We start from the raw sequence: 10733 nt of genomic DNA, 5'->3' as shown, positions 1-10733 counted from the left end.
AATATTACTCAGCCATAAGAAGAGATGAAATACTGCCATTTGCGACAACCTGGATGGACCTTGAGATAATCATGCTAAGCGAAATAAGCCAGACTGAAAAAGTTGTAAATCACATGATATCACTTATATGTGGGATATAAACCTAAAAGCAACAAACGAACAGTACAAACGGACTCATGGTCATGGACAATAGACTGGTGGTTACCAGAGTGTTGTAGTAGGGGGCAGGGAGATGTAGATGGGGTAAAAACGGTCAAATATGTGGTAACAGAAATCTAACTATGGGAGGTGAACACACAATGTCTATATGTACACACACACACACACATACACACACATATACATACATATACATACATATATGTGTGTGTATGTGTGTGTGTGTGTGTCTGTGTGTGTATTAAAATGTATAGCTAAAACTTACCGGATTTCGTTAACCAATGTCACCATAAAAAAGTAAATTAGTTATTCAAAAATAATTTAAACATGAGTTTACTATGTAACCCAGCAGTTCTCCTCCTTGTCATATTTCTTTGAGAAATGAAAACCTATGTCCACAACAGCACTACATGTAAATATTAATAGTTGTGTAACTCATCATAGTTCATATTGGAAAAAAACTTATGTGTCAATCACCTGATTAATAGATGAACACAGTATGGCATTTAATCGAACACTTCCTCTGCAATTAAATAAACAGGATCAAAGTATTGTTACATGCAACAACATAGATTAATATTAAAGTTATAATGGTAAGTTAAAGAAGCCAAGAAGAAAACACTATATACTGTATGATTTCATTTTATTAAATCTCTAGAAAAGGCAAAACTATATAAAGAGAAACCATGTCAAGAATTGCCTGGGTCTGGGAGCAGTAACAGGGATTGGGATTTTGCTGCAAAGAGGCACGAGAAACTTTTTGATAGTGATAGATATGTTCTAAACCCAGATTGCCATACTGATTGCATACCTGTATAAGTTAAACTCAAAATTGTATTGTTAAAATAGGTAAATTTTATCGTTTGTAAATTATACTTCGATGACTCTGTTAAATAACATTATTGAGAAATATTTAAGAAGACCTCATTTAATGGAGCCATCTACATTATGTTCCTAGACTCAAAATTTAAAGAAAATTATTCTCAATGTAATTGCAAGTAAAATCTTGGCTGTGTTGTATTTGGGCGGGGGGATGTTGACAAAGTGATTGTAAAACTTAAATGGAAATGGAAAGGTCAAGAAGAATCAAATAATCTTGAACAAGGAGGGATGACACACATTATTAGAATTCAAAGCTTACTATAAAGCTATAGTAATTAAGGCACTGTCATATTGTTGTGGTAAAAATAAAGTGTAGAACAGAATATAGAATCAAGAAGCAGACTATACTAGTTGTTTATTGTTGTAAAACAAATTATCTCAAATTTAGCAGCGTAAAACAACACCCACTTAGTATCTCAGGGCTCCGTAAGTCAAAAATCCAGGTGGACTCAACTGGGTTCTATGCTCAGGGTCTCACAAGGCTGAAATTAATAAATTGGTTGGGCTGGGATCTTGTCTGAAGTCCTGGGGGGGATTTTCTTTCAAGTTCATTCAGGTTTTCGTTGGAACCCCAGTTCCTTATTGTGTAGGTCTGAATTCCTTATTTCCTACTGTCTGTCAGCTAAGAGCTGTTACCTTCATTTTAAAGCTGTCTATGTTCTGTCTTACAGAATCCTTTTTATTATTAAACCAGCAACAGTATGTTGAGTCCTTCTCATTATTCAAATATCTCTGGCTTTCCCTTCTGCCACCCATAGAAGAAAGTGCTCTGCATTTACGGGCTTTTGTAATTAAATCAGACTCACCCAGATAATCTCCTTATCTACCCACTATGTGGTCCACTGTGCCACATAATAAAACATAATTGTTAGAACTATATCATATTCACAGATTTTCATGATTAGTATGTGGTATCTTGGAGAGCCATTTTAAAATTCTGCCTGCCACACAGATTCACATACATATAGTCTCATGATTTTCCACAAATGTGGCACTGCAATGCATTAGGGAAATTATTTTCTTTCCAATAAATGATTTTTACCAGTTAAATATCTATATAGAAAAAAATGAAACTTGTACATATGAAAATACTTTCTGTTGGATCATAGATCTAAGTATGGAGATTAAAATAATAAATCATCTATAAGGTAAGAGGAAAATGTCATCATTTCCTTCAGATAAACAATTTTTTAAATAAAATATTAATGCACTAAACATAAAACAAATGGTTTTTAAATTGCACTTCATTAAAATTTAAGAACTTCTATTTATCCAAAGATGACATTAAGACAGTGAGAAAACAAGCTACAGAGTGGGAGGAGATATTGGCAGTCCATGTATCTGCTGAAGGATCCCTATCCAGAACAGTTATATTAAGAATTCCACATTAATAAGACAAAGGCAGACAACTCAAGTTTTTAAATGGGCAAAGAATGTGGAAAAGCCATCTACAAAAGATATACAAATGGAAAAAAATATAAAAAAAATTCTCAACTTCATTTGTCATCAGAAAAGTACAAAATAAAAATACAGTATGTGATCACTATACTCCAACCAAAATGACCAAAAAGGGAAAAAAAGATTAAAAAAAACTGTTCTGGTAGATCGCATCAATGGTTTCAATTCTTCATCTCTTGTTACATCCACACTCTTTGCCATGAGACTTTGCAATTCCTCACATTAAATTTGGAGAGTATATTTGTGTATCCCTTGACTTTAGATTTGGGTTCATGAATTCTTTTGACCCTAGAATAAGTCAAAAATAAATGTGTGACATTTTCAAGACTAAGCCTTAAGGCCTTGCATGTTTCTGCTACCCCTCATGCATTTTTGCCACCTCCACGAGCAAAGCTTCCCCTGTGCAACTGTTGCTGACTCAACCTCTGGTATGTGCCCCTAAAAACACACACACAGAGAACAGATCATGTCAAAGAGTCAACACCAGTCAGAACCATTGTTTAGAGGACAACCACCCAGAAGAATTTAATCTATATCAGCTGACTCACCTTATACAGATATATAAGCAATAATAAATAATTATTGTTTTAAGCTGAGTTTTGTGGTGATTTGTTTTGCAGCAGTAGCTAACTGTCAAGTGTTAGTGAAGAGGTGGAGCAACCAGAATTCTCATATACTGATGGTGGGAGTGAAAATTGGCAAAGTTAGGCATCCACTTAGGTAAAATGTCAGTATCTAATAAAGCTAAACATGTGTTTGCCTTTTAACCCAACAACTCCAGTGCAGAAATGAAAACATCTATGCACCTCAAGACATGCACAAAGAGAGATCACAACAGTACTATTTAGACTGCACAAACTGTAAATGGTATGATGGATAGATATATTGTAGTACATCTATACATTGAAATACGATAGACAAAAGCAATGGAAAGGGATAAAAATAGCAATATTAAACAACTTGGATGAATTTACAATTATAATTTTGAGTAAAAAGACAGACACAAAATAGTACATACTGTATGATTCAGTTAATTTTAAAATTCAAAATTGGCAAAATTAATATGAGTTTATGGAATAGTGTTTATCTTTTAGAAGGGTAATGATGTGGTGAGGGAGCTGGAAAAAGAAGCTTTTATAGTGCTGATTATGTTCTATATCTTGACCTGGGTGGTGGTTACATGGAAGTATTCACTTAGTAAAAGTTCATGAAGCATTATACTTAGGATTTATGCACTTTCCTGTATTTATACTATACTTGAAAAATAAATTTTAATATGAAAGAAACAAAGAAAGTGGAAAGCTCTCTCTATATACTAATATAGAATAATGTTTAAGATATGTGAAAATATTAGCTATGCCGATTCTCTTTAATTTCTATCTAACCTGTGTATATCGAACTCTTGAGAGAATTCAGTCATACAGCTCCTTACAATCTTTATTGGTAAGTGGATATCACTACTGCTGTCCATAAACAGTGACCCCACTTGTTAATTCACAAAGATACCTGATATATTTAAATACCCGTGTCTGCTGGAATTCATAAAGGTAACTAGAGGAAAGTTACTGCCCCTTCCCCAGTCTTCCCCATACCAAACTCACACTAGACTATAATGGTTTTATATTAAGTTCTTTACTTAGGGGTAATGTATACCTCAAAATAGTAGCACAGTGTGGGAACAACAGAAATTCTAAGTTTATTAACCTCGATTATTCCATTATATTACACAATTGAAGGACTTTCCAAACTTGAAAGATGATCTATGTGAACATCCTATTTCCATCAACTTCCTATGCCATTTCTTTTCTCAATAACCATTCTTTTCTTTGCAGCCCCTTCTTTCAAGATCCCAAGTGCAGTCCCTTGCTGCTCTTGCCTTAAGAAACTCCATTCTTCTTCACATGAAGAGAAAATTCTCCTCCTCTTAACCATGACCTGCTTTTCTGCAAACTAGAGTGTCTCGGGCATCAGCTAAGTGCTAATAGAGACTCTCGTCTTTACCTTTGGAGGAATTTTATGCAGACTCTAAGTCTTTCAAAGAGTGAAAGTGGGTGCCCTTATCTCAGTTCTGCCTCTCCACCAATGAGATCCACAGATGATTTCTTCACTAGCTTTCCTAATAGGCATATAAACCTTACTATGTTGATATTTTTTTTCTTGGAGTTAACATTACAATCTAATACCAAATGAGCAAAGAATATTTCTCCTGCTAATGTGAGCATGACCATGCACTCCTTTTAAACAATAAATAAAACTAAAACAAGCCTATGTATTATTTTGCTAAGGATTTCCTGAGCCATACTCACATTATAAGAGACATGACATCAAGCTCTTTCTTTACTTCCAAGAGACTTGAAAACAAGTTCAGTTTATATATATTTTTTTATTTCAATTTTTCTCCTTTAACGAGGCATGAGGATAAGAGGATGAGGACAGGGATTTTGGTTTCCAATTCATTTCATTGTGTCTTTTTTTTCCTTTCTTTTTAAAAGAGAGAATCCATGTTTTCTTCAATTTCATTGAGAACACAACAAATAGTCTATAAAATTTCCTTTGGTTTACTCTAGTAAATCTTTTTCAATTTCAATAGAAAGAGCTGCCAGACAGACCTTAATGCCTGTTTTCAATTTAGTCTTCTCTGAACTATTTCTAATACACATTTATTTTGGTTTTAATCATATGGAAGTTTTACTTTATTTTTTAGGTATGAGGTTATTTCTGGTGTTATATTCTACTATTTATTTAGATTGTTACATGAGAAATAGATGTGTTAGATAAGGACTAGTTTCATATTACAATCCATTATTGGTTTAAAGAAGTACTTCTCAAAACTATAATGTGCATATGGGAACTGAAGATCTTGTTGAAATGCATATTCTATGTCAGTATGTCTAGCGTGGATCAGAAATTACACACTTCTAACACAGTACATATAATGCCAATATTTGTGGTCCATGAGCCACAAATTAAATTGCAAGTATTTAAAATATAGACTTGAGACAAAGTGGTTAAAATTCCACCTCTTCTATGTAACTTGCCTATGTTAAAAGAAAAATTTCCAGACAATTTATTGGTCTGGTAAGCTGATTCAATGATTCATGAACTAGATAGCATTCAATCTAGCAGATAGAAAGGAGCTCTGAAGAGTTGTACAAAGGAAGGGATTTTTATAGACCAAAGTGACCAGGAACAACTTAGACTGGACTTTGCTGGTTGGTTAAAGCAGGGTTAATTCCCTTATGTGGACAAAGGGAAGTCTTGGATCTAGGTTAGTAACATGCTGAACGGGTAAGCACTGACTGGTTGACCTTGACCTTTCTTTTCCAGGATATTCAAGCATAGAAACTTAGTTAAGTTTTAATTTGCTGTTGTGGGACTTAGTGTGAGCAACTCCATCTTGGGCCTAATCTGGTATGGCAAGTAACTTATTTTCCTCATCTTTAAGATAGGAATAATAATAGCACCTATCAGTTGGAGTGTAAAGATTAAAGGTGGTAATACATGTAAATTATTTAGAAAATTATCTAATGAAGAGTAAGTGTGCAATAAATGATATAAATCTCTGAGGTAATTTGACTTCCATATAAAGTTATATTTGCAGAAATCATTATGATAGAGTCTCAGATGCTTTTGCCAGCAATTGAATTATTCTGATCAATTAGAAGAAATGACTTATTTCAACTATAAAAATTTTTAAAAAATGTAATTAAAAAAAAATATCCTGGGCAAAAGTTAAGCATCAGCAACAGCTAGCAGTTAAAAGGAAAGAAACATATGGATACTAGATGCATATGAATATACGTACATATAGCCTTAATTTAAATCTTATAATAAACTTGCAAGGCAAATTTTCATTATACAATATATTATAGATTTTAATATTTTCCTTATGCAGATGAGGAAGCTAAGCTTCTTTCTTTCTTTCTTTCTTTCTTTCTTTCTTTCTTTCTTTCTTTCTTTCTTTCTTTCTTTCTTTCTTTCTTTCTTTCTATTTATTTATTTATTTTTTAGGTTGTAGTTGCTACCTTTTGGTTGACCTCACAGATTGCAAGAACTTTGTCAGCTTACAATTCCTTATTTTTTATTTTTTACACCTATAGCACCTGGTCTTCCTAGATGGTCTCTCATCCAAGTACTAACCAGGCCCGACCCTGCTTAGCTTCTGAGATATTTATTTATTTTTTAGATTGTGAAGTTGCTTTGACTTTTTTTTCCTTTTTTTCTTTTTTAATTAAGTTTATTGGAGTAACATTGGCTAATACAATTATATAATTTTCAGGTGTACATTATAATTTGACATCTATATATTCTATTGTGTGATTACCACCCAAAGCCCAGTTTCCTTCAGCTACCATATATTTGATGGAAACCGAGGTTCTAAGAACTTAAATTTGACCACAGCCATACAATTAGTAAATGACAAAACCAGGATTTGAATAGAGTTGCAAATTTTTATTTCATTATCATCCTAGAAAAACTGACTGGCTTTCTGACAAAAGTTCCAAATAGAAAGTGACTTTTCCATGCATGAATCTCTAAATAATGAAGAGATTCTCTAATCTTTCAGTTTCAAATACTTTGCCCACCTTTTTGAGAACTACAATCCTGCTGCGACTGCTAACCTGGCTTTACTAAAGGCACACACAAACAGCATTTCCACTCTAAATGCTGTAGGGGCACTTTACAACTCAGTCATAATCAATCTATATTGAACTGAGGTTTGTCATTAAAGGTTGTAGCTCAAGAGCAAATTTAAAATAAAAACTCCTTTTGGCCAGTTTAAGTATGAGTGAGACACATGAACAGAGGCAGATTTTGCACCTTATTGTAATTTACAGCCAGATGCCAGACTTAAGTATTTGTTTTATGGTTTCCAGCAGATGGCTTCTATGTATTTGCACCTGCAACAAATAGACAAACTGCAGGAAAAATAATTACAGCTATACTAGTTCAACCAATGCCCTCATCTAAAGATGCTCCAAACATTCATTTTTTTAAAGGTTTATTGTGCTAAAATTTCATCACCACAAACATTGCAGATACCAATAAAAGAAAATGAAGATGAGAACATAGGTCCAAAATAAGTGAAGTAAATATTCTGACCTTGAAGTTAAAGATAATGACTTGTTTGTGACTGGAAGAATTTAATAACTCCAGGCATGTCTGAGAACAAATTGTAAGTGTGAATGTCTTTAACATGAAGCACTGAAAAAAATTCCAGAATTGCAATGCAACCTAGAAAGGTGGACTTAATGCCATCTAATAAAGCCAGTAGTATAATTAGATAGGTTGGAATGAGTCAGCCATGATCAGTGGTATGTTTGTAAAACAGCTCTCCAAAAAGATTTGCTAATTTCTGTTTCATAAATGCCCCAACCTAGACTGGTTTCAAGAGATGAACATGCAGAGTTGGGAATAGATGTATACAATTGGCTCTGTTAAGCTGATGTTAGCCAGCCTTGGCGCACATGACTCAAATCAATAATCTAACTTTCTGCTATAGAATAATATAATATCATAGAATAATAAGAACAAATTAAACATAAAACAAACAGAAGGAAGGAAATGATAAAGATTAGAGAGAAAATAAATAAAATATAAGAATAGAAAAACAATAGGGAAAAATCAGTGAAATCAAAGTTTGATTCTCTGAAAAGATCAACAAAACTAACAAACCTTTGGCTAGACTGACCAAGAAAAAAAGGGAGAAGATTACCTTGCAAAAATAAAAAAAAAAAAGGATTATAAGGAAATACTACGATCATGCAACCGTCTGCCAAAAAAAATTAACCTAGGAAATGCACAGATTCCTAAAAAGACACAAACTACTGTAATTGACTCAAAAATAAATAGAAAATCTGAATATACCTATAGAAAGTAAAGAAATTAGATGAGTAATGGTTTTTAAATTCCCATAATAAAGGAAAGTTCAGGACCAGAGGGCTTCACTGGTGAATTCTTAAAGAAAAATTAACACCAATCCTCTAGAAACTCTTCCAAAAACTAAAAAGAAGAAAAGGCGACCTCCCCAACTCATTCTATGAGGCCAATATTATCCTTATACCAAAATCAGAAAAAGATATTAATTAACAAGAAAATATAGACCAATAATATTTTTGAGTATTGACACGAAAATCCTTAACAAAATACTAGGAAACCCAACCCAACAGCAACATATAAAAAAGATTATACATGATGAGTAAGTGAGATTTATCCTATGATTGCAAGATTAGTTCAATATTAAAAAAAAAATCAGTATAATACACCATATAACAGGAATGAAGGACAAATCCAAATCATCATCTCAATAAATTCAGAAAAAGTATTTGACAAGATCCAGAACTCTTACAGGATAAAAACACTAAAAAATTAGAAATAGAAGGAAATATCCTCAGCCTGATATAGGGCATCTATAAAAATCCATGGTTAATTTCATAATTAATGATACAAGACTAAAATATTTTACTTAAGTTCAGGAACAAAATAAGGATATGTGCTCTAACCACTTCTATTTAACACTGTACTGGAAACTCTAGCTGCAGCAACTAGCCAAGGTTAAGTAAAAGCATCTAGATTGGAAATGAAGAAACAAAACTCTGTTTGCAGATGATTTTATATATAAAAAATCCTATGCAAACCATTTAAAGTCTGTTAGAATAAATGAATTCAGTAAAGTCGCAAGATACAAAATCAATATACAAAAATTAACTGTACATACTAGAGATAAAAAGAAAGCATAAAAATAAAATACATAGGTATATATTTACCAAAAGAAATGCAAGATTTATACACTGTAAATTTCAAAACATCATTTAAAGAAATTAAAGAAGACCTAAATAAATGGGAAGACATCCATGATAATGGATTAGAAGACTTAACACTGTTACAATGGCAACACTACTCAAATTGATCTACAGATTCAATATAATCCCTATCAAAATACCACTTGGCCTTTTGGAAGAAATGAATAAGCTTATCTAAAATTTCATTTGTAAATGAAAGGGATAGCTGAAACAATTTTTACAAAGAACAAGCTTGGAAGACTCATATTTTCTTAACCTAAAACTTACCACAAAGCTACAGTAGCTATTTACTACAATAGCTACAGTAGTTACTTACTGTGAAAAAATGTGGTACTGGCCTAAAGATAGACATATAGATAAATGAAATGAAAATAAAAGTAGAGAAATAAACATGCATTTATGATCTATTGTCTTTTAACAAGAATTCTGAGACAGTTTGATGAGAAAGAATAATCTTTTCAATAAGTGGTAAAGGGACAAATGGATATCCACTTGCAAAAATGTGAAATTAGACACTTACATCACCCTATAAAGTAACTCAAAATAGATTATAAACATATATATGAGTGTATATATAAACATATATATGTGTGTATATATATACATATATGTGTATATATATATACACACATATATATATGAACTAAAACTATAAAAATCTTAAAAGGAAATAAAGGAGTAAATACACATGATGTTAGACATGGCACCAAGAGCACAGGTGGCAAAAAAAAAAAAACATAGATAAATTGGACTACATAAAAATTAAAAACTTTCTGATTCCAAAAACACTATCAAGAAAGTAAAAAGACAACCCACAAAATGAGAGAAAATTTTTGCAAATCATATATGTGATAAGAGAGTTGTGATGAGAATATATAAACAACACTTAGAAGTCAACAATAGAAAGACAACCCAATGTTAGAAATGGGTAATAGATTTTTTTTAAAATTTACTTATTTATTTTAATTAGTTTCGAGTATACAGTACATTGGTTAGACATTTATATAGTTTATAAAACGATCCCCCTAATGTCATCCTCTCTCCTTTGGTTTTCTACCTAGCCAATATATTAATCCTAACTGCATTCTCTATGCTGTGCTCCCCATCCCCTTGACTATGTATCAATTACTAATTTGTACTTCTTTAACCCTTCAACTCATTCTCCCAGCCACCTAATCCTCTCCCCTCTGTCCATCACCAAATTGTCCACTATATTTGTGAGTCTGTTTTTGATTAGTTTGTTCTTTTTGTTTCTTAGATTCTGCATATAAGCGAAATCATATGATATTTATCTTTCTCTGTCTCACTTATATCACTCAGTATAAGAACCTCTAGGTCCATCTATGTCATTGCAAATGGTAGGATTTCATTTTTTAATTGCTCAGTAATATTCCATTGTATATCTGAACTATAACTTCTATATCCAATTGT

The sequence above is a fragment of the Pteropus alecto genome, unplaced genomic scaffold (assembly GCF_000325575.1).
Source record: "Pteropus alecto unplaced genomic scaffold, ASM32557v1 scaffold1027, whole genome shotgun sequence".
Lineage (NCBI taxonomy): Eukaryota > Metazoa > Chordata > Mammalia > Chiroptera > Pteropodidae > Pteropus > Pteropus alecto.
Note: the sequence above shows the minus strand (reverse complement) of the source record.